The sequence below is a fragment of the Stomoxys calcitrans genome, chromosome 5 (genome assembly GCF_963082655.1).
Source record: "Stomoxys calcitrans chromosome 5, idStoCalc2.1, whole genome shotgun sequence".
NCBI classification, from domain to species: domain Eukaryota; kingdom Metazoa; phylum Arthropoda; class Insecta; order Diptera; family Muscidae; genus Stomoxys; species Stomoxys calcitrans.
In genome coordinates this window covers 161,267,836-161,291,548 of record NC_081556.1, presented here as the reverse complement: position 1 = coordinate 161,291,548, position 23,713 = coordinate 161,267,836, and the positions used below count along the sequence as shown (strand labels likewise).

The window sequence follows — 23,713 nt, the reverse complement described above, 5'->3', positions numbered from 1 at the left end:
ATATACTATTCCGGCGGCCATAAACCTCAACGCCAACCCCAACCCCAACCCCAGCCAAAAGCAAAAACCTTGCCATGACACACAGCACTGAAATTAACATGCCAAGGGGCAGGGGGGCAGGGGGGCGGCAGTGGATTAACATTCTCATTTTTGGATAATTAGCGATGTTTGTCAGCCCAGCCCAGCCCAGCCCAGACTCGGCTATTATTTCATGTTAAGGAGCAACAAATGCTACCACACCAGCAAGAGAAAACAGGCGGCCACCTGTAGACCGAAAGCCTTCGCAATAATCCACATATGACAGGCGCTCATACTCCGCCCACAGCAAGACATCCTGCTAATATTGGATGCCGTCTAATGTGAGCGATAAAAGTGTTCAATGTTGACTTAAGGTTGTTTGTTAAAAAAAAAAAAATTAGCAAAATTTGATATTCGCCGGATCCTTTGCGTCCTCTTCTCATTAAGCGAATACGCAACGGAAAGCTCAAGCGCAAATATAAATCATATAAGCGAAGAGAATGTGGGGATTAGGAGCACAGGGATATTTTGGACTGAGAGCAAATGTCAACCGAAAGGCAGGATTTCCATGAGGTGCCAGCAGCTAAATTACAACAGAAGCCTTTAATACCCACTTCCTGATTCTTTTTTTTTTTTCGTTTCGCCATAGTCCTGTTTATCTTTCGATTTAATTTTCGGTTATACGAACATTTGTATAACCTCAAACGAAATGTTTTGTTTGTTTTGTTTGTTTTTAGGCAACGACATGTAGGTGGTTAAGTTTTTATCATTCTGATTATGTGAGCTCAGTGAAACGTTCGTTTCATTTCCTTTTTTGGAACAGTTAATCTCTTTTACAGAATATCCATAAAGGACTTAATTAACTTTTATAATGGGCTCTTAAAGTAGCGTTTATTCCATTTTTACTATGCATGTGTGCTGGATTTTGTGTACCCAACTTTCAACACTCAATCAATCGAAGGAATACCGCAATACCGAGATATGAGCGGTGTTGGACCATGTTTGGGTCTTACACAAAGCGAATGACAAAATTGAAAAATCAACTCATTTGGGGAAATATCAAAGATTCTATGCCAACTACTAATAGATGGGGCTTGGAAGCACTTTTTCACTCAGTGTACTTTGCCATGTCTGCGGCAGCATATTTTGCTGGAGTACAAACAAGTTCCTTACTGGCGCATTAGAGAACGGACGGGGACGGACGAAGAGAAGCTTACTCTTAAAAAATAACAAATTTCTGGAGTTACGAGTATAGGTTTTACGTAATGGCCATGTAGCCGTTTTGCACTTTTCTTCCAAATGATTTACAAAAAGAGATCTCGTGTCTTAAATTCACCTGAAATACTTGGGCGTTTGCTGTGGCACTTCTTGACCAATAAACAGACTAGTAGCGACTAATTTATGGTGATTGAGTTTACCGCTCAAGATAATGCCGAAATAAAAAAAACATCTAATTTGGTTTTATTTGTCAAAGATTTTCACGCGCGCACACCCCGCCCCTCTGTGTGTCGTAATTAAGTTCTTCTACAATATAAACAGCAACCCCCCTCCACCAGGGTAATTAAAATCTAATGCTGAATTCGAAACGATCAAAATGAAACCGGTAAGGGCAAATGTACCTGCTTTTCACAATCATATGCAGTAAGAATAATAATAAAAAAAAAGAGAGCAATTAATTGAACCAGTTCGAACGAGTTAATTTGCTACCATAACACAGAAGCTGTTATCTTTCGATTAGGAGAAGTAGAAGGAGAAATTCAATAATTGGACTAGGGTGCTTGCTGTCGATGGTGTATGAAACGTTTAATGGCAAGCATATAAAACGATACTACTCAGCGCTTAGACTACGTCAATAGACAAAAAGACTGAGCGCAAAAAATGGCTTCCAGAGCATATGACTGTTGGTTTTTCTTTTGGCAAAAAGTTGAAAATGCAATTGGCTGAGAAAATAAATCTGGGCAGATTGATGGGTGATGGTCGCAGAGGATGCAATGTCTAATGATTTAAAAGACAAATTCAAGATGATCTAAATAAAGTGCGGAAAAGAAAAAAGAAATCTTTGACATTTTAGAGATAACGATTTGTTGAGACTCTTTTTCACACATGACGAATGTTGCAAACTTCATTTTAATCCGAAGCAATTTTAAAATAGCTTCCATAACGATCCGATACGGCCTATTATTTGACATTTTAGAGATAACGATTTGTTGAGAATCTTTTCACACATGACCAATGTTACAAACTTCATTTAAATCCGATGCGATTTCAAAATAGCTTCCATAACTATCCGATACGGCCTATTAGGTCGGCAGTAGTCACAGTTTCCATCACATACAACTTCCAATTGAAGTTTTCTTTAGTAACTGTAATTTTAATCTAGACCCCTACCGACCCCTACCGACCCCTACCGACCCCTACCGACTACTGCCGACTTAGTAGGGCGTTTATCTTTCCCCGATATTCATTTCTATTTCTATTGCCTTGGTCCTTTCGCAAGACTTTCAAATTTCTTTTCCCCGACTTTCTTATTACCACAATGAGATTATTATTGTTTTTCTCCCGTACTATTGTACAACACCTAGTGGTCCTGAAGGCAATAAGTTCAAATCGGTTAGGCTACGTTGAAAAGAGGGGTAGGATATTAATCCGCCCCATGCCAGTACGGACATACACCTGAGCCAGTAATCGGCTTGTTATGCGCTCTAAGAAGTAAACCAGAAGCAAATCTAAGTCAGGAATTCTGTTCTATTAACAAAATCCCTAATTTGTTTCCCCTTAGATGGTTCATGGATGGCATTGTGTCCCCATCTAAGTGTCGGTGTCTGTTAGCCACGAAAGCCGGGCCATGACATGGGAAATGCTCCAACGTCTCACTTGCCTCACCTATTTTGCACAAGTGAGCTCGTACTCCTATGTGATACCTGATCTCCTTCTAACTTCCTTTGAGTGATAACCTCGTCGTCCCACGATCTGGGTTTCCCCATAGGAGTTTTATCGTCTTACCTATTATTTCGAATAAGCTGATCAATTCGCTTTTTAAAACACGATTTTTTGGTTTTTTGCTGAAAAGACTGAATGGAGGCCACCGTGGCGCAGTGGTAAGCATGTCCGCCTATAACGCTGACGGCGTGAACATCAACAAAATTTTCAGCGTTGGTTATGCCTTACTAATGCTAGCTAAATTTGTCAGGGTCCGTCCCCCGTCCGATATTGAAAAATTTTACAGCCTATGTTTCCTTTCAGACCATCCTACACAATATGTGAAAATTTCGAGAAAATCGGTTTAGCCGTTTTTCAGTCTATACGGAACAAACAAACCCTGGCTAATGTGATCATTTTGAGCGTTTTTGTGGGGGTGGGGTGACCCCCTATAATTTTACATGAATTTGTATTCGTTATCTACTCCCGCATACTTTTTATTTGATACCCATATTGTCTTTATCGGTCCTCTTTTGATTTTGGGCGGTGTTTTTGGGGTAACGGGGGAGGGTTCGCCCCCTTTCGTTATCAACAAATTATTACGCCTATTCCTACTACCTGACCATATTCGTAATCTTAGGGTTTATTGTTCATCCTAAACAGTACACTATGTTCCACACAGAATTTGAGAAAAATTTCTGGTATGTGGCTTAAACTTTGACGAATTGGACTGGCTTAGCTGGCCCATTCTGCTTCGCTACACCCTTAAGAGTTCGCGGCGCGCGTTTGGGAGTAGTTTTTGGAATGAAGTAGCTCTGAGACCTGGCCTCAATGTTTTATATAAGATTCATAGATAACTTTCAATTACCTTTCATTTGAAAATCATTTTGTTCTGCTCGGTAAGCATGTAAAATTTGGGTGGTTCTGGGTTGGGGCGGTCCCCCTGGGTCTTGGGGACAAATTGTTATATCAAGTTCGTACTTTACTCTTAAATAAATTTCATTTGATACCCATATTGCCCCAATTATGAATTATGTTCGCTTGGGTGGGCTTTATGGTTGGGCTTCCCCCACGGTTTTATGACCCCAAAGTTTAGTGTTTTTGGGTTACCATAACGGGAAATACAAAATTTCGATTAAATCGATGCAGCAATACCCGAGATCTGGCGTTTTGATGGAATTACGGGGAAGGTCCGCTCCCCTCGCGGATATCATAAAATAGGGTACCCTACATCCAGGGGGGGGTCATTCTCTGCCATCTGAGAAAATTCCGTGTTACCATAATAGGGCATACAAAGTTTCGATTAAATCGATGCACCAATACCCGAGATCTGGCGTTTTTGATGGAATTAGGGGGAAGGTCCGCTCCCCTCGCGGATATCATAAAATAGTGTACCCTATATCCATCGGGGGCCATCCTCTACCACCTGTGAACATTTTATGAAAATTGTCCAGCCGTTTATGAGTTTATAGGTAACATATAGACTAACTTACAAACAAGGCGCATCACTTTTCTTTTCAAATAAAAGGTAACTAGAAATAGTTAAAATAAAGACACTTCGCCATTGTTTATGTAAGCCTGTTATAGGCGGGTCATGTATATGATTTCTTGCTTGGAGTCAAGCTAATGACCATGAGAATTATATTAAGCGGAAAAATTAGATTATTAAAAAGGTACTGAAAAGAAAGGAGGCCACCGTAGCGCAGAGGTTAGCATGTCCGCCTATGACGCTGAACGCCTGGATTCGAATCCTGGCGAGACTATCAGAAAAAAATTTCAGCAGTGGTTTTTTTTGTTAAAGCTTGAAATTTCGATTTTGAATTGAACGACACTTTTGAGGTCAAATTTCCCACACTGCGGCGACCCGCTTAACTGGATAACTCACAATCGGTTCTAAATGGGGCTTTAAGCCTCATAACCTTAAATCGATCTTCAAATTAAATTATTTTGCCAAATTTTATTTTAAACCAGAAAGGAAAGGCAAAAGTCGGGCGGTGCGGACTGTATAATACTCTACACCTTCGCTAAAAGTACAAAGGGGAAACTATATCTAATTGTAAACCCATTTTGATGGACCTCGGACCTCGTTATGAACCGATTTAGACCCTACATAGCACAGTTGTTGGAAGGCATGCCCAAATCATATGTGCCAAATTTTAGCTAAATTGGATAAGAATTGCGCCCTCTAGACGCTCAAGAAGTCTAATCGGCTAATCGGTTATGAAGCGATTTGAATAATGCCAAATACCAAAACACCACGTTCAAAATTGCAGCTAATCGGATGCTAAATTGCGCCCTCTAGAAGCTCAAGAAGTCAAGACCCAATATCGGTTTATATGGCATCTATATCAAACCATGAACCGATTTGACACATTTACAATCCCAACCCACCTACACTAATAAGAAACATTTGTGCAAAATTTCAAGCGACTAGCTTTACTCATTCGAAAGTCAACGTATTTTCTACAGTCCAACAGACAGGCGGAAGGGTATGGCTATATATCTTAAGGGGTCTTATATACAAAGGCAATGACGATTTTGTTATAACCCCATCCTATTGGGGAGTGTCATTAGCATGAACAGCGTTGTTGAAAATATTGTCAGCATGCGGGGATGATTTTGTGAGCGCGCGTTGTTCATTTCATGCACCGAATCATATGACGAAATGAAGGGTATGAAAACACATACAAACATAATACGTAAATGCTCTATAATAGTGCATATATGAAATTTCACCAAAATCAGGCAATACTACTGAGGGTCAAGAAATTTGAGTGTCTGTCAACATTTCTTAAGATCAGGTCAAGCTCATTCTTTCGCATATTTCGGTTGATGCAAATCGGTTCCATAAACTAATTGGACCACTTTGACATTCTGTATCGGACCTTACATTTGGAAATACTGCTGTACCACAACCTTGGACTGGTGACTTTTATCCTTCTCTAGAAGTCTTTGTCTCTGTACTGCTCACTGGAGCTACAGATCAAAAGTTGTGGACTTGTATCTACTTTTTCGAACATAAAGGCGGTAGAATCTAAAACTTGTAGCCTTTTTTGAGAAGTGAAATATAAATTTGTAAAATAGCTTTCAAAGGCTGTTTGCTTTTCATTTTCATGCCATTGTTTCTGGTTGGCCAAGACTAAAAAGAATCATCGCAAACGACGCCGCTGTGGGTGTAAATAGAAGCTCAGAGAAAAAAGATTTGCCATTGTGCTGGTCATGCCGAGATTAGAAGCTTAGAATTTGGCCTTAAGAGCCAAACAAGCGCATACAAAGACGCACATATTAAACATTTATAAAATTCTTTCATTTTTTGTGTTCTTGTGAAAACGGAATGTTTGTTTGCAGCCTTAAAACTTTTATCGTTACAAACAAAAAAAAAACATGAGAACTCGGCTGAAATTTGGTTTTTAGCTCACCTTACCAGGAGGTACAGCAACACCCACATTCACAGACACTCTCTTGATATGCAAATTTAAGTTGTGTTGAATGGGAGGCCCAGTTTTGCTTTGCCGCAGGTGGAGTGGATTATTGCAAAAATGAATAAGTCATACGGGGGGCTTGGAATAGAATACCAGGCCGAGGGTCATGCATTCAAATCCCTGCCACAATTACTGTTGCCACATGGAACGACTTTCATTTGAGGTGCATGATCAGCTGGGCAATGGCCAAGTGAACTTAAATAGTTGCCTTTTTTTGAGGCCAAACCGCCAGGACACGAGACTTTGTTGAGTTTTATGTGACCCTTCAGCATAGGCCAACTTGACGACGATGGCCTTGTTGCTGATTTGGACCATTGGAGGCTGTGCGCGCTGACATGTGGAAATGTGTGACAAATGTGAAATTTTCAATTAATTACATTTCGTTGGCACTGTTTGCTGTTGCCATTGCTTTTGCCGTTGTTGTTGTAGGAGTAATGTGTTGACGTTGCGGGACATCGATATACTCGATGGCAGTGCCATTCGCAAATATTTAGCCAATGGAGCAGTGATGGGATATGTGCAGGCATGGCAATTTTATGGATGTTATTTTTATGGGTTTCCATTAAAAATATTATACGCATTTAAACCGCAACAGTAACGGGGGGCTATGGTTTGGTGCAGGGGGATGTACGATTTTAGAGTGAAGAGGTGGGGCTTTCCCTTTCTGTTGTTGTTGCTGATAATGACGATGATGGTGTGATATACACACATATCGTCCTCGTCGTCATGTAATGAGCAAACCCACCAACCTAAATTCAATTTTCTCCTTCAAAATGAGAGTGTGTGTATGTGTGTGTGTGTGTGTGTGTGGTAGTGGTGATGGCGGTGTAACCCAAATACCTTCGTTCAGCCTTTGGGAGACTTAATCTTGAAAACTACTCTTAGTTGATAGTGTTTGGCAATGTGTGTATTAATAGACTCACACTAATATATTTACACACAGGCACACGCACACACACACACACACACAGTCTGACACATTTACTCCCTTTTGGCATGCCTCGATTGTTTATTTATTAAAAGGAATACCAGGCCACGTGAGTATATGTGCGTGTGTGTGTGTGTGTGTGCGGGTGCGAGGTATGTAAATGCTTTTATGTTGTTGGCGATAATAAATATGGACTCTAGCTGTTGTTGTTGGTGTTGGTGTAATTGTTATTGCACTACTTACCCTTAGAGTTAAAAATAGGAAATTACAAATAAATTTAATTTATCACAATTGATTCGTTGTTGTTGTAGTTGAGGGAACTTTGAATGCCACTGCCAATGCTGCTGCGACTCCTGCTTGATGTTGTTGTTGTTGTTGTCCTTTTGCTGCTGGGAGGGATGAATAGGAGTTGGATGTCGTTATTCTTGTTGCTGATGCCGTTGCCGTTGCCGTTGCCGTTAAATGTGCTGATGTTGCCTCTTTTGCTACAACTGTTTGCTGTTCAATATCTAATGGGGCTGGTAATGGTGATGGTGTTAGTTGTGTTGGTAGTGTTGGTGTTAACGATGCTGATGCTGATGCTGATGTCGATGCCGATGCTGATGATGTTTTTGATATGGCTGCTAGTGTTGCTGTTGTTGCTCTTGTAATTTCTTGTATCAGATATGTGTGCATATTAGACCTGACGCCTCCCGCAACTGGTACAGTGACAACGGTTGGCGCCAGCATTTCCGCCGTCACAGCACCGTTAAGCACCTATTTCCGCTCGGGGGCCTGTAGGACGTGGTTGCTGAAGCTCGTCCCTTGCGCTGCGGCCCTTGTGCTGTGTGTGTGGTGCGAAATGTTTTTCGTTTTTTTTGCTCCTCAATGACCGTTGGTCGTTGGCCCGTTGTCCGTTGTTGCTTGCCCTCCGTCCTTTCCTGATTGTTTGGCAGTTGTGTTTATGGCTATTCCCTCCCCACTTGTGGGGCGCACACACACACGCATACACTAAATTACACACTTTGTGGTCTATGCTTCCGTTATTTTCGTGTATGGTGTATGAGTGTGTGTGTGTGTGTGTGTGGTGGTTTTAGCCAAAGCTTCTTTCTTCTTAACTTGTTTCTCTGGTCTATGATGAACTTTTATGGAGTTCAGTGCGTTCGTAGATGTTTTTAAGTTGATTGGATTCTGATGACACTAATAACAACAAACAGATAGACAGACAGACAGACAGACAGACATAGAGATAAACAATTCAATAGGATCGACTACAATTTGATATAATAGCCCAAAATAACAAGAACATCAACTAGGGGCATATACACAAACACGCACTGACACACACACACTACAGTCTAAGGGGGCACCCACCAACAAAGCGAGGGGGTGGTATGGCGGCGGTATAATAAAAACGCGTTTATTGCGAATCGGTTGTTGTTTTTTTTTTCGTTTTTCTTTAATGAAGGCAACGACGAGACGAAAATTGGAAATTGAAAAATTTGTTTTGGGCACGGGAAAGACGAAGAGTGTAAGGCCAGGCAGCCAGCTAAGCAACGCGCGATATCCAAACAATGTTCACTGACGACCACTGCCGTTTTCCGTTTGGGGCCCACCGCCGTCGTCGTTCCAAGTGTTAAAATGTGTTTTCCGTTTTCCGTGGTAGCGACGAAGCGCGTCCTATGAAAATTAGACTATCCCAATGCTACGGTGTGACGACCGACCGACCGACGTTTTTCTTTTCAACGTTCCTTCTTCTCTTCGCTACCGATGATGACTGCGCTGAGGCGCTGCTGTTGAGCTTGATGATGGCAATGGCAATGGCTAAAACGATGACGATGGTTGATGATGATTCTGCCGCCGCTGCCGATGGTGATGTGTGGTAAGGTTTTGGCGTGGTGTGTTGTGTTGTATGCCGTTTTGGTGTGATGTACCGTGTGGTGCTTTTTACTGTCGTGGTTGTTGACGTTCTTGGCTTGTTTGTGTTCCCTCTGTGCTCGGTGTGTGGTATTGTCGTGTTCCGATAGTTGAGGGGATACTGATACTGACTCTGGTTGCTTTCTGCCTGCCAAAAGACTTTTCCGTGCTTTGCATGGTGGTTGTTGCTCTTGTTGCCAACGTTTTGCTGATTTTTTGCCTCGTTTGTTATTGTGTTGTTAATGCTTTGGCATTTTCCCGTACCTTGGCTAGCTTTCCCCCACCCCCTTTCTCACGTTCCTGTACTCGAATGTGTTTGTGTATATCTGTGTGTGTGTGTGTGTTTGTTTGTGTTTCTCTGTTGATGTTGTTGTTGCTGCTGTTGTTCTTAAACTTTCACTTGTGCATTTTCCCCCGTTTACTGTTATTTTTCTTTTTTGCTTTTCACCTTCTTCACCTCTCTCTCTCGCTCTCTCTTTTTTTGGTATTTTGTTATTGTTACTTCTACACCTCTTACTTTGCGCCTTTGTACTTTTTTTTCGCAAATGGTCTATCTCTTGTTCTCGCCCGAATTCACCACTAGCCGAATGTGCTCCTCCGATGAATGAACATCACAAATGGAAGGCAGCGATAGAAAATATTCCTTCCGTCCGTACGACGACGAGTGTTTGCATACGAAAAACGTTTGTAAAGCGCCCGAAATGCGAACACCGACTGAAACACTCTCTTCAGCTGTGAACACGTTCGCCTCGCCACAACACCGGTTGTTTCGGCACTGAAACGTCTCTGCAAGCGACGACAGTACATATCTGCACAGTACTCGCTGCTCGCATGGATGCCAGATGGGTGTCTGGTGGCTGGCGACTCATAGCCATGAATCTTGGTTGAACAAGGACAACAAGTCAAGCGGAGAATTGCCCAGGGTGCTCTAAAATTCCCATACATTGTTATTTTTATTTTAATTTTAAACATTTGTTCTCTTCACTTTTGATCAGAAAAAGCTTGGTTTCAAGAGTTTTATATTAAAAAAAGAATTTCTTTAAAGCCCCTAAGAGTATGCTTTAATTAGTATAACTTTATTTTTTAAACTGAAGGTAGACCCAAATTTGTATATGAACTCCAATGCAAGGGCTTGTATTATTTTAGGACACGCTAGCTGGGTAAGACAAAAATAAAATGCCCAGTGATGAGTTAATGCTCTTTAAACCTTTAAAGCCTGTGTGCATGCTAAATTGGCATTTTACGCTACCACCATGATTGTCATGACAAGTTGCCCCGTCCGTCCGTTCGTCGGTCGAAATTATGAAAGCGGTCAAACGAATAATGATATGCGTTTGAAATTTTGCACAGATACGTCGTTGGGGATTGCAAATGGACCATATTGGTTTAGATTTGGATATAGCTCCCATATCAACCCATCTCCCGATTTGAGGTTTTGAGCATCTGAAAGCCGCAATTTTTATCCGTGATTAGTATGGTTGAAATCGGTCTATAGCCTGATATAGCTCCCATACAAACCGGTCTCTCGATTTGAGATCTTAATCCCTGGAAGCCACAAATGTTATCCGATTTGGCTAAAATTTTGCACAGTCTTCGACGGCCCCAAGAAACTAAAAGAAAGAAGAAATTGCAACTCATCGATATATTGATCTGAAACCTTAAAAAGTATATGCAGCAGTGTTTAAAAAAATAGAAGTGCTAGCACCTCATATTTTCACAAGACATATTTAATGGTATGAAAACTAAACTAAACTAAACAAGGATGTAGGTTATGAATACTCTCACGACTATGTTGAAATTTTGGAGCATATAAAGTTGCCTTGTGCAGAATCGGACATCCTTCTAAAATTGGTATTTCAATTTTTGTGTCCATTAATTTTTATTATTTTTGTAGCTTTAATAACACAATTTATTGCAATAAAGTTAAAGGAATTGATTAATTATTAACCGTACTTACAAACATCTGAATTCAAAAAAAAAACTTTTTACACAAAAATAAAATTTCGTTTTTTAGTTGGGCGCACTCCTGTTTTTTTGAACACAACTGTACATATCGACCACTTAACACGAAAATTATGTTAAAGGAATTTTTTTGTTTTTAATTTTTTGATGGATATCGATAGGGAATTCTTGCGCCCTAACAGGCAAAAAACCTTGAAATGAAAAAAAAAAAGCCGTTGTCTAGCACTCGAAGCCACCAATACAACCAACAGATGCTCCCATGGAAGTAGTGTGTAATTGTCGCAGACAAAAAATCAGCTATTTCACGAACTCATGCACTGGGAAAAGTACAGCTAATAGACGATCTCTGGCTTTCCTTTTGCAAAGAAAATCTCCGATCATTGAGCTAGTCTCGTGAAACAAACAAAAATTCTTGATTATATTTTTCATTAATCTACCTAAGGGGAGGGATACCGATTGTTGATCATGAGAATGAATATCACAAGAATGAAAGGTTTTTATTGAATACAGACAACACACCATTGGTTGGGTGTTTAGACCGTGTGTCATGCACTGGGTATATACTGCAGTTGTCAGACCTATAATGCTATATGGTGTTGTGGTCTGGTGGACGAAGCTTCAAAAGTCCACCTACTGCTGAATACTTAGCCGCATCCAAAGGATGGCTTGTTTGTGCATCACAGCCGGACTGAGGACGACACCATCTGATGCACTGAATTTAATGCTACATCTTATGTCTCCGAACATTGTGGCTACCCAAATTGCAGCGACCACTGCCGTGAGGTTAGTGGAGCTTTATGATTGGTCTTGTGGCGGCTACGGACTCTGTGTTATCGTTGATACAATGTCCGATGTTCCAGACAGTATGGATTACACCTTTCCTGAGTAGCTTTTTGATAAAAATTACTGTACCACTATTCCTGATAGAACCGATTGGAACTACGACTACGAGACAGACTTCTATAGGGATGGTTCCAAACTAAAGACGATTGGCATAAATATCTTTTCAGACAGTCGGGCAGCCATTAAATCCCTGGAGAACGTATTTCTGAACACAAAAACCGCCCTCGACTCTCGCAGATCTCAACGACATGGCTGAACAGTTCAAAATTCCGTAAAGCGGACGAGCTTGCGAGACTAGGAATTACCCTACAAATTGCAAGGATACTGGAATCTTTGGGTATGTTTCTAGCGACATGTTAGCTAAGTTTTGGGGACCAGGCCTGAAGGACAACGAATGATAGATGGTCACAAAGAGGGGGCTGTGAGCATTCCAAAACAATGTGTCCTAATCTAGACTTCAAGAGGTTTACTGCTTTGCTGTCATTGGCTAGAACTGACGTCTCAGTCATTGTGTCCGTCATGACAACTGACGTGACACTGTCCAATCGGAAAACATACTGACAGACTAAAGGTTGTCAGCAACGACTTTTGCAGAAGCTGTGAGGACATCGAAGAAGAAGAGACTATAGAACACCTTCTGTGTGTAGGTCCCGCACTAGCAGTTAGAAGGAGTTTCACTTTAGGTTCTCATTTCTTTGAGAATCTGTTTGATTTTGCGGATGTGAACATTCGCAAGTTATTGGGCTTTTTAAAGCCATCTGGGTGGCTTCTTCTTCTTCACAATGGTCGAAAACGTCTAAGTGAGTCTGATGGCAGACTGCCACTTAAACCTAACCTAACACACCACTGGCGGACGCTTCGGGTGCCTGGTTAGGGCCCCATCATCAGCGCCGTCCTGTTCACTGAGCCTCCCGTCTGCCGGCTCACCGGCTCCTTGGCTTGTCTTGTCTCTGGTATTTAAGTTGAGATTACAAAGGGGATTTCCTAAGGAATCTAGGAGCACCACAACACACCGAAAACTGCTGCCTGCTACGCATTACGATTACGTTGCCTCTCCAAATGCTATGAAAATTGCACATTAACATTATGACAAAAATTATGATGTAATTTGAATAAGAAATTGATTTTTATCTTACAAGCTTAGCATAAAATTGCTATTATTAACATGAATTTTACCTTTTCAGCTTGTATTTACAAATGCAAAACAAGGGAATTTGGCGATGCCGTTATATGATCGTTTTTTCTAAATCTGAAACAACTGTTATCGACAAAATCGAAATCTAAAACCGATTTTGATGAGGTAAGTCAATGTTATGAAGATCATTCAATCCCATTGCAGCCGGTTGTGCGCCCCGGATTGACCCGATAAAATCCTCATCGGCAGGGGCTGCCGCCTCAGTGTACGTATTCGTCCTTTTTTCGTCTTGGAAAATGCACATCCCGGATTGCCTTCTCCGCACGATTGTGGTCCGTGCCGGGATTGAAAAGAACTCCGGACCCTGGTCCAAGCAGACGAAAGATAGAACACAACAACAACATGAAGATCCGTAAAACATTAATCCCCACAACATTTTTTGCAAATCGGTCGTAAATTGTACGACCTTCTGAAATTCACATGTAATCTCAATAGTCATAAGAAAATACTTCGTCCAAAATTTCGTAAGGATCAATTGACAAATGACACTTTAACATTTTTCACTTTTCCTTCTTGTATTGGATGTTCTAAAAACAATGCTGCGCTTATTCCATGGTTGCAATATTTGTTCCATCGAAATGGTCAAATGAAATGTGGGTGTTATTTTTTGGGCATTTGCAAAACAATACCACTCTGATGGTGTGAAGTGTGGCAACTATTTGTGCTCCCAAGAACCCAATGCAAAGGCATAAACAAATGTTCAAACAGAACATGTATCCAGTGGATAGCATGCTCTGCTCTGCTCCGCTCCGCTCCACTCTCTAAACCTAAATGATTCTTCTACAGGCATTTGGACCACATTAGGACCTTAATTGAAGCATAAAAGAGAGCCTTGTCGGGTTGAGTGTGTTCGGTGTGTGTGTGTGTGTGTGTGCATTCGTTATTGTTCAGCAGTAAATGTACATAAATGTGGGTTATCGGACTTCTTAAGCCATGCTGATAAACCATCGATAAACACTCTTTATCTCAACGCACTAGGTACGTATGTACTACAAGTGAAAGGAGTTGCCCGAACTAGATCCCAAGGGAGAAGATGGCCAACAACGAGCCATTCATGGCCATGGCTTACACTGGTTTACACCGCCTCGCAATGGTTGTGATTTCAACACTTCAAAGAGAATTTTGATTGAGTTTTTATGTGTATCCATAAAATCAAAATAGAGACATGAAACCAATTAAAGTGGAAATGTAAATGTAAATGGAGTTATGAACATGCTCGAGGTAAATGACCCTCAATCGAGTGCATTACACTGTAACACAACTGCTAGGGAGCATGGATTGAGAGAAAATCTTTACCAATTCTAATTAAAGAACTGGCTAAAACTAAAGATGCAACTGTAATAAAAAAATGCAATGTTTTTTAACTACAAGAACATTCCATTAAGGAACAGGGTCAAACTTCTCACATATCAATTCAAATTTAAGCTCAATGATGGTGTTCTGCAGTGCAACACATCTTTGGGGAAAAGTTTTTACATATCATGGTCGTCAGCTTTAACAGGGGATACCACTGTTGAAAAGTTTTTTCTTTCTGATGTTTTCGCCAGGATTCGAACCCAGGTTAGCCTCTCCGCCACTATAATAGGAAGAAGTTTAATTTTTCAAGAAATGTTATCTTGCACCCAACTGGCATGGTGTCTATGTTGTGAACTTATTTTTGCGACATGTCAACCTGGTATAGAGCAAAGTGGAATATTTAAGCTATGGATAATTAAGGACATAACATTTTGTCTATTGTAAATTTTTTTTCGAACTTGAGCCCTTTTTCCAAAATTCTCAAATTTTGGATACAAAGGTTGCATCTTTTTGAACTTTATCCTGTTAAATAGTAACTCCTTTAGTCTATTTGATGATCTGTGAAAGGGCTTGTTTGGGTCCATGTCAGTAGGTTCCGTAGCAATACCATTCGTTCGTATGGGAAACATAGATTTTTATTAATAATGCTTGCTTTAATCGACCTGATTAAAATTTTGTTCAATTCCGTATTCCATAGTGGCTAAATGTTTAAACCGAACTTCTGCAGAAGTATGGAATGAGAATCGATGTCCCTTAGTTAGACTTTTTCAGAAGTTGTGCATAGTTCCCGATGGGAACTGTGACAGCAATTTGTTTACTTAAAATATCCAAAAGAATCCCCTGCAGTAGTTAATGCCGTATTAATTTTGGCCACCTTCTAACTAAGAGCGGCTTGCAGTTTGGTCTCGACTATATTCACTGGATATATAGAGTTGTAATCGCCCTATTGCCACTATGGCATCTATAATTCGATATCTCTGCAGTATGTCCTATTGTTTTTGAAACCCTTTGTGAATTTTATGCAGTTACTTTTGAAAGCTTCAACTATAGGAGAAGAGCTGGTAGAGCGTAACATGTTCTGGATATGACAACATGTCAGGGAATAAGAAATCGTATGCTAGAACGAGTAAACCAGCAACCAATTTCCCATACAAGCCATTTGCAAAATAGTAAAGGTAGTGCTGGCTGCTGGATTGGCATAACGCTTTGGCCAGCAATAGCCGCAAAGGACCAATGATCTCATTGCTTTGGTCTTTACAGGACACTGCGCGACATGGCCAATGGCGTCACGGATTGGAATTCCACATAATGATGCAAATGCAACTGCAAATTTTGCCCATGAACAATCCACAAAGGAACAGGGGCAAACTACTCACTTATCAATGAGTGTAGTCCGATTCAAGTTTTAAGCTCAATGATAAGGGACCTCCTTTTTACAGCCAAGTCCGAACGGCGTGCCACAGTGCGACACCTTTTTGGAGAGAAGTTTTACATGGCATAGTACCTCACAAATGTTGCCAGCATTAGGAGGGGAAAACCACCGCTGACAATTTTTTCTAATTCGAACCCAGGCGTTCAGGGTCATAGGCGGCAATGCTAACCTCTGCGCTACGGTGGCTTCCAATAATGATAATCTTGATAAAAATTAAAATAACAATCACTTGCTTTGTTCTGTTAGGGTGCGCAAGAGCACAGACTCTGTACTTTGGACGGACGATTCTTCCTTATTCAGCCAGATCTTGTATATGTTCCTCCTGAGTGGCTACTAGAGAGACATGTTTTGGTATAGCTGCCATATAAACCGATCTCCGATCGTGACTTATTGAGCCTCTAGAGGGCGCAATTCTTATCCGATTGCACCAGGTGTTTAATTTTGACTTACAATCACTCTGTTCATAACTTGATATGGCTCCCATATAAACCGATTTCGGATCTTGACTTCTTGAGCCGATGAAGGCGCAATTATTATCCGATTTGACTGAAATTTAGCATGAAGTGTTTTGGTTTGACCATCAACAACTGGGCAAAGAAAGGTCCAAATCGGTTATCAACCTGATATAGCTACAATATAAACCAATCTCCCGATTATACTTCTTGAGCCTCTAGAAGGAGAAATTCTTCTCCGATTTGGCTGACTTATTGTATGGCCTCGGTCCATAACTTAATATAGCTCCCATATAATCCGATCTCCGCCACTACAGAGCGCAATCCCTTTTCCGATTTGGGTGAAAATTTGTACACTGAATTTCACTTTGATCTCCAACAGCCAAACCATGTATGGCCCCAATCGATTCATAACTTGGTATTGGTATAGCAATTCTTATCTATTTTCGTTGGTTGTCTATAAAGAGATATCAACCAAAGATCTTGAAAAATGCAATCCATGGTAGAGGGTATATAAAATTCGGCCCGGGCGAATTTAGCAAGCTTTTACTTGTTTTGTCTGCAGTTTGAGAAGGGTTTCGCCCTTGTGTTTACCCATTTACTTAAATGCTTTCCATCCTGATGCGTTTTGCAGCCATAAAGTGACATTATTACGAAATTGCTTTATAAAAATCTGCCTGTTAAGTCAAGTTTATTTTGATAACATTAGGTTTAGTATCCTATAACAGGTATAGGTTAAGTTCCCTTAAGGTATTCTTTAGATTTGTTTAGAAAATAACTGGAATGTTTCCTTATCTACAATTGGAGTATAGTTTGAATATAGGACATCAACAAGCTCACTCCATCGAGCTCTATCGTTAGCCAAATTCTTGGCTTGATTCCAACTCTCTTTTCGTATAGCGGATCCATAGGTTTTTCGGGCGTCCCCTACCTCGCAGTCCTTGCAGGTTCCAGTATAGGATAGTTCTGTTTCTAGGGTATGACCAAACCAAGTCCATTTTCTCTTCCGGATTTCTACATCGAAAGTGGAAGTGTTTGTTCTCATTTGCAATTCTTCATTTCAAATATTGTTTGGCCAGAAAATTCGAAGTATTTGTCGTGTGTCAAACTCCAAGTTGAACAACCATATAATAAAATAGATTACACTCTACTGTTGAAGATCCTGACTTTTGTATTATGTGAGAAACTTTGTTGAGTTTAAGAAAGGCGCTTCTAGCATTGTTGATACATACGCGTATGCCTGCCTCTGATCCTCCTTGTTATTTTTCTCCAAGATAGATCAATGTCTTCAATGATATGCCCGTTTATAGTGAGCGGTGTCAGATTTGATGTTCCTATCCTCATCAATTTGGTCCTTGCTATGTTTATCCTCAGGCCTACTTTGGCAGCATTTTCAAATCAATTCCTTAGCATATGCAATAGTTTACGTTTATCGAAAGCTCCAAAGTCGACCATTTTGGGGTTAACCCGAATCAAATTGTTTGTTGTTTTTTTTTACGAAATCAATGTCAACAAGAGGAAAGTACAACAATAACAAATATGGGATAAAAAATAAAAGATGCTGCATCATCCATGCTCCGCCGTTGTTGTCGCAGTGGTCGATTATTCTTCCCCAAGTTCAACGGTGTCGACATCGGCAAACGGTGAGAACTGTAAAATTTCAAACAAACACGAATTTATTTATTTTATACGTTTTTCGTTTTTTTCTCTCTTCTTGGGCAGTGCTTTGTAGTGTCTGTGTACACTGCAATTAGCACTTTGCCACCTCCAAACAATACATGGCCCATCGCATTGCCTCTTCGAAAGCGTTAACCAATTGCGTTTGTTTGTGCAGCTACAGATGTACCGAAACAACGCTCGCCACTGGGTCTTGATCATTTTATTTGTTAAGTGATCGAAAGCATAGAGCTACATTTGTTTGTTCTTGTTGTTGTTGTTGTTCTTTGGCTATTACGAGGAGTGGCTAACTAAGGAAAATCTAACGTAATGTCGTATAGAAATACAAGGTATTTCAAAAATTTTCCCCCAAATATCCCATACCGAACAGCAAGGGAAGACCAATTTCGTATCAATTAGAGCTGACCTATTGCAGTGTTAATTCAATGATAAGGAACCCTCTTTAACCGAGTCCTAGCGGCGTATCGCTGAGTTACACCACATCATAGAGTAGTTATTCCCTACACCACTTCTGTGGTACAGGGTATTATAACTTAGTGAATTAGTTTGTAACACCTGAAAGGAAGAGAGATATACCCATTGATAAGTTTACCGATCGGCTCAGAATCACTTTCTGATTCGATTTGTCCATTTGTCTGTCCGTCTGTCAATGTTAATTTGTGTACAATCTACAGGTCGCAATTGTCATCCGATCGTCTTCAAATTTGGTATGGGCATGTTTTTCGGCCTAGAGACGAAGCCTATTGAAATTGGAAGAAATCGGTTTAGATTTGGATATAGCTCCCATATATATGTTCATCCGATTTGCAGTAATACTGCAATAAAATGGTCATTTATTAACCGATTCTCTAGAAATTTAGCAGGAAGGATTTTCTTATGACTGCCGACATTACTTGTAAGTTACGTGGAAATTGGTTCATATTTAGATATAGCTGTCATATATGTATAGTCCTTTCGAACATCTGTGGAAATCACGAACGCGTAAAGCTAGCCGTTCGAAATGTTGCACAGATACTTATTACTGATATAGGTCATTGGGCAAATGGGTTATATCGCTTCAGATTTGGATATAGGTGCCATTCAAAGTGGCGCTCCGGTTTGCCTTCTTGACCATCTAGAACCTGGAACTATCATCTGATTGAAATTGAATTGAAATTTTGTACGTAGTGTTCTGTTACGACTTCCAACAATCGTGCCAAGTATGACACTAAAGGATGTACAACCCGATGTAGCTCTCATATAAACCGATCTCCCGATGTTACATCTTGAGCACTTGGAAGCCACAATTGTTCTGCGATTTGGCTGAAATTTTGCGTGTAGTGGTTTATTATGACTTCCAACATAAATGGTGAGAATTAATCCAAATTGGTCTATAACCTAATATAGGTACCATATAAACCGATCTGTCGAAAAGTCTACGTTTGCAAGGTGGTGGATTCCCAACATTTGGCCGTGCCGAAATTAGCATACTTTTAGCTTGTTACGGCTCTTTCTTTTGGATCGTTGGGGATTGTTTCGATCCATTTAATTTTAAAAACGCCTCATAAATATGAGTCTAAAACTGAAATTCTTCGAATTAATATGTTTTTCAAACAAGTGATCACTTTACCGAGTCTATAACTGGGCTGCGGAGTCGGGAAATTTACACCCAACTTAGCTTGCAACAGATCTTCATTAGCTTTGAGCACTGCTGGAAGAAGTAGCTCGAATATCGTAAAGGCAATTTTTCAGACTCTTATTCCTTCAAACTTATTCACTTTTTTATCATTCAATGACTTGGCAAATCTGCTACGCAATTCGCTGTAAAACTTAATGGGCAGGGTAGACTAGAATTAGGTGTTTTGGAACAGTTGAATTTGGTGAATGATTTATCTGAAATCTTGCACATAATATTCCGTTTTTACTTCCATCGTGCCAAGTACGACTCAAATTGGTTTATAACCTGATAAGCTTCCGTATGAACCGATCTCTCGATTTGATATCTTTAGACCCTGAAAGCCGCAATTGTTGTCTTTACTCACTTAAATTGGCTATGATAGAACATTTGTCCCACTAGCCGATCGTAAAATAACGTTCCAAGCACCTCGTTTTTCTGCGCTCCTTCTAAAATCTTTGGCACAAAATTTTGAGGCGTCTCCCACCACTTGATCTTTCTATCAGGCTCTTGATCGTGCCTGTTTCGTGTACCACCCTGATCGTCTTCAAAAGACTTCTTTGCTGGGACTATTTCATTTATTCTGACAACATGAACTAGCCAACGCAACCGTTGTATTTTGATGCTTTTAACTGTGCTATCGTCGTATACAGCTCATAGAGTTTGTGGCTCATACGACGCCTATATTCTCCATTAGCGCCAACTGGCCGATATATTTTATGAAGGATTTTTCTCTCAAACACTCCAAGTACTGCCGCAAGTACCCATTCGGAGTCATACAACAGCACGGGTAGTATCTGTGTCTTGTATAGCGTAATCCTTGTCTGTCGAGTGGTGGCTTTGCTCCTCAGCTGCAAAGTATCATCTATTAGCCAATATTATCCTTTGTTGTATTTCAGAACTGATGTCATTTATTTCGGTTACGGCGGTGCCAAGTAAGTTAAAGTTGCTAACTATCTCAAAGTTTTAGTTCCCAACTTTTTCCATTTTCATTATCTGCCCTGGTTTAGAGGGCTTTGTGGGAGTTGATATTATCCACATTGTCTTAATTAATTGTTGCCCAATTTTGGGGAAATTTTGCATGCAGTGCTTTGTTATGACTTTCAATATCCTGATATAGTTCCAACACAATCTGGTCTACCGATCACTCTTCTACGGCCCCAAGAAACTTTAATCTTTGGCTGATTTGCCAGAAATTTTCATCTCATATAAACAATTGCAAATTTGCCCATGAACATTCAATTAAGGAACAAGGGAAACTTTTCACATATGAATGAGTGCTGCCCGACTCAAGTTTAAGCTCAATAATAATGGGCCTACATCTAATAGCCGAGTCCGAACGGAGTGCCGCAGTGCAACTCCTCTTTGGGGAGAAGTTTTGACATGACAAAGTCTCACATTTTTTATGATGTTCTCACCAGGACACGAACCCAGGCGTTCAGCGTTAGCGTTATAGGCGGGCATGCATGCCTCTGCGCTATGGTGGCCTAGAATAAACAGACGATATTTAAGCAGAATTTACAGCAATTTCTAAACGGTTCGTTAAGATTTCTAGGTAACACTGTGTTATTGCTCTTGCATGTCAAAAGGAAGGGTTCCCTTACTTGCCTTCCCATAATGCCGTGAGGTTTAAGGTCAAGGTAAAATTGCCTTAATTAGAGACCTCATAGTGCTTGCCGTCCCACTATACAATTAACGACTAGATATCGTCCGTTTGAATAACACTTTGTAATATACCCACAGTGTTGTGAGATATTAAAAGTCCTATTCGCTCCATTTAAGTACGTTTTTACTTGTTTTACATGTCTGACGTATTTGAAATATGAAATTTTAAAAAAACTTGGTCCATTTCTCTTTTGTTGATTGTTTTATGGGAAATTTTATAGAACATTAAAATCAAATGTCCATAAAAGCATGGCCAAATGTTCCATTCACAATATGGCATGGACATAACCCCTGAAAATATGACAAAACCCTTGCTCAAAACTCTCTCAACATTTGGTTTCACTTGACCTCGTTAAGTGTGGATGGAGAGCTTGACCAGCAGTCCATCGTAAGCTATGCAAATGTAAATTGGTGTATCTCCGTTTGGCAGTGGGCATACGGAGATGAATTTTGTGGTTTTTTTATGTGCTCGCAGTAGGTCCCAACGGCTATCAGAGTCAATGCCAAGCATCCTGTTTTCAGGTCATCAAATCCTGCCCATGGCATGGTGGACAGATCATTTAGACGAAATGAACCTATCGGTGGCTCTTTGAGGCCACGCACGAACTGACCCTCAGAACTGTGTGACAATCCTTAGGTGGTAGCTGTAGGTGGGGGAGCGAGGGACAGCAAATGTTGGCGTTCTTCCAGTGGGGCCAGCCCAGTATAGCTTTCATCACTTCATTTGCTGAATGGAAAATGCTGCAGGGTGGTATTCTTCGATGTGAGTTGGTGGGCACCGAGCAATGTTGGGCTCCCATGTGGATATGCTGCGCTGTGCTCACCACAGTATCCGTTTTCATCGATGTTTGTGTGAAATGATATTTTAATTATGAAGAAACCAAAGTCGTTGTGGATATCCACACACCCAATCACATCGATATCTCTAGCCCCACATTCAGCATGTACCACGAGTACCGTGTGTGTGTGTGTGTGTGGACAAACATGCAATCACATCCACTCACACACGCACACACCCATAATACCCATACAATAATGTTGTAGTAGTGTAAATATATTTCAGCTCTTATCGGTGTATGTATGGATGTATGTTTAGATAGTTGCAAGTACACACAAATGGTGTTTATAGATGTTTACATTACATTTTTATGACGTATTTTCCGTCTCGCACTAAACGAGGCAAGTTCAAACAGTGGGGAAATCACTAGGGCACTATACACTCAAACACACATGGTGGGACTGCTGTGACCTAATTTTGGCAAGTATAGCCTTTGCTGTACTATTATGACGTGTTTTGGAATTCCATTTGCGGCTAGTCGTAAAAAAAGCTCATTTTCCGCAAATACAAAACAAACATTTTCAAAATTGTTTACAATGCTGGCATATTTTCATATTACATGCCGCACAGTGGGCCAGAATCGAAATCTACAACCATACAATTCATTATAATCAACTGGGATCGTTTCAACTGTGGATATATATGGGATCTAAATCTAAATGTGAACCTTTTTTTTTTTAAATCAATGGCGTTCGTCCTTGGACCAATAAAGAGACTTGTGCAAAAATTTACGATAATCGAACCACAAATGTGACCTGTACCTTGATCACAAGATTGTCAAATATCGAAAGAACAGGAAAGAATATTGAAGTAGAGAGGCGCGGACTTGGATTTAATTTTAGAAACATGGTTTCTTCGGAGAAACTTCTTAGAATTGTATGTAGTTTACGTTTTTGCCATACGATCTAAAAAAAATCGACCAGGCCTAATATATTGGGTTGCCCAAAAAGTAATTGCGAATTTTTTAAAATAAAGTAAATGCATTTTTAATAAAACTTAGAATGAACTTTAATCAAATATACTTTTTTACACTTTTTTTCTAAAGCAAGCTAAAAGTAACAGCTGATAACTGACAGAAGAAAGAATGCAATTACAGAGTCACAAGCTATGAAAAAATTTGTCAACGCCGGCTATATGAAAAATCCGCAATTACTTTTTGGGCAACCCAATACATAGTCAAGGTGTAACTGTGTTTTGTACTATTTTGCACTTTTTGGTACCAAAATGTGCGAATCTTGAACAGATCATTTAGTCATCCATCATATATTTCCTAGTTGTACCTACATGCCAAATTTCGGAGGTCTAGCTCCATTTGGCATGAAAGTACCAAATGGTACCAATTTTGGTACCAAAATGTAGGAATTGTGAATATATCATTTATTCACCCATCGCATATTTTCTTATTGTACCCACATGCCATTTCAGACCTCTAGCTCTATCCCTTAAGAAAGTATCA

At 40.3% G+C, this 23,713-nt stretch overlaps 1 protein-coding gene across 1 annotated transcript in view; it reads right to left on the bottom strand.

Annotated features, from left to right (window-relative positions):
- The window catches only part of LOC106084573 (potassium voltage-gated channel subfamily KQT member 1), a 117,996-nt gene extending 110,317 nt beyond the window's left edge, over window positions 1-7,679 (bottom strand). The window contains exon 1 of the mRNA XM_059370030.1: window positions 7,591-7,679. The gene's annotated coding sequence lies outside the window, so the exon portion shown is untranslated. The remainder of the gene's footprint in view (window positions 1-7,590) is intronic.
- Between the last annotated feature and the right edge of the window lie 16,034 nt (window positions 7,680-23,713).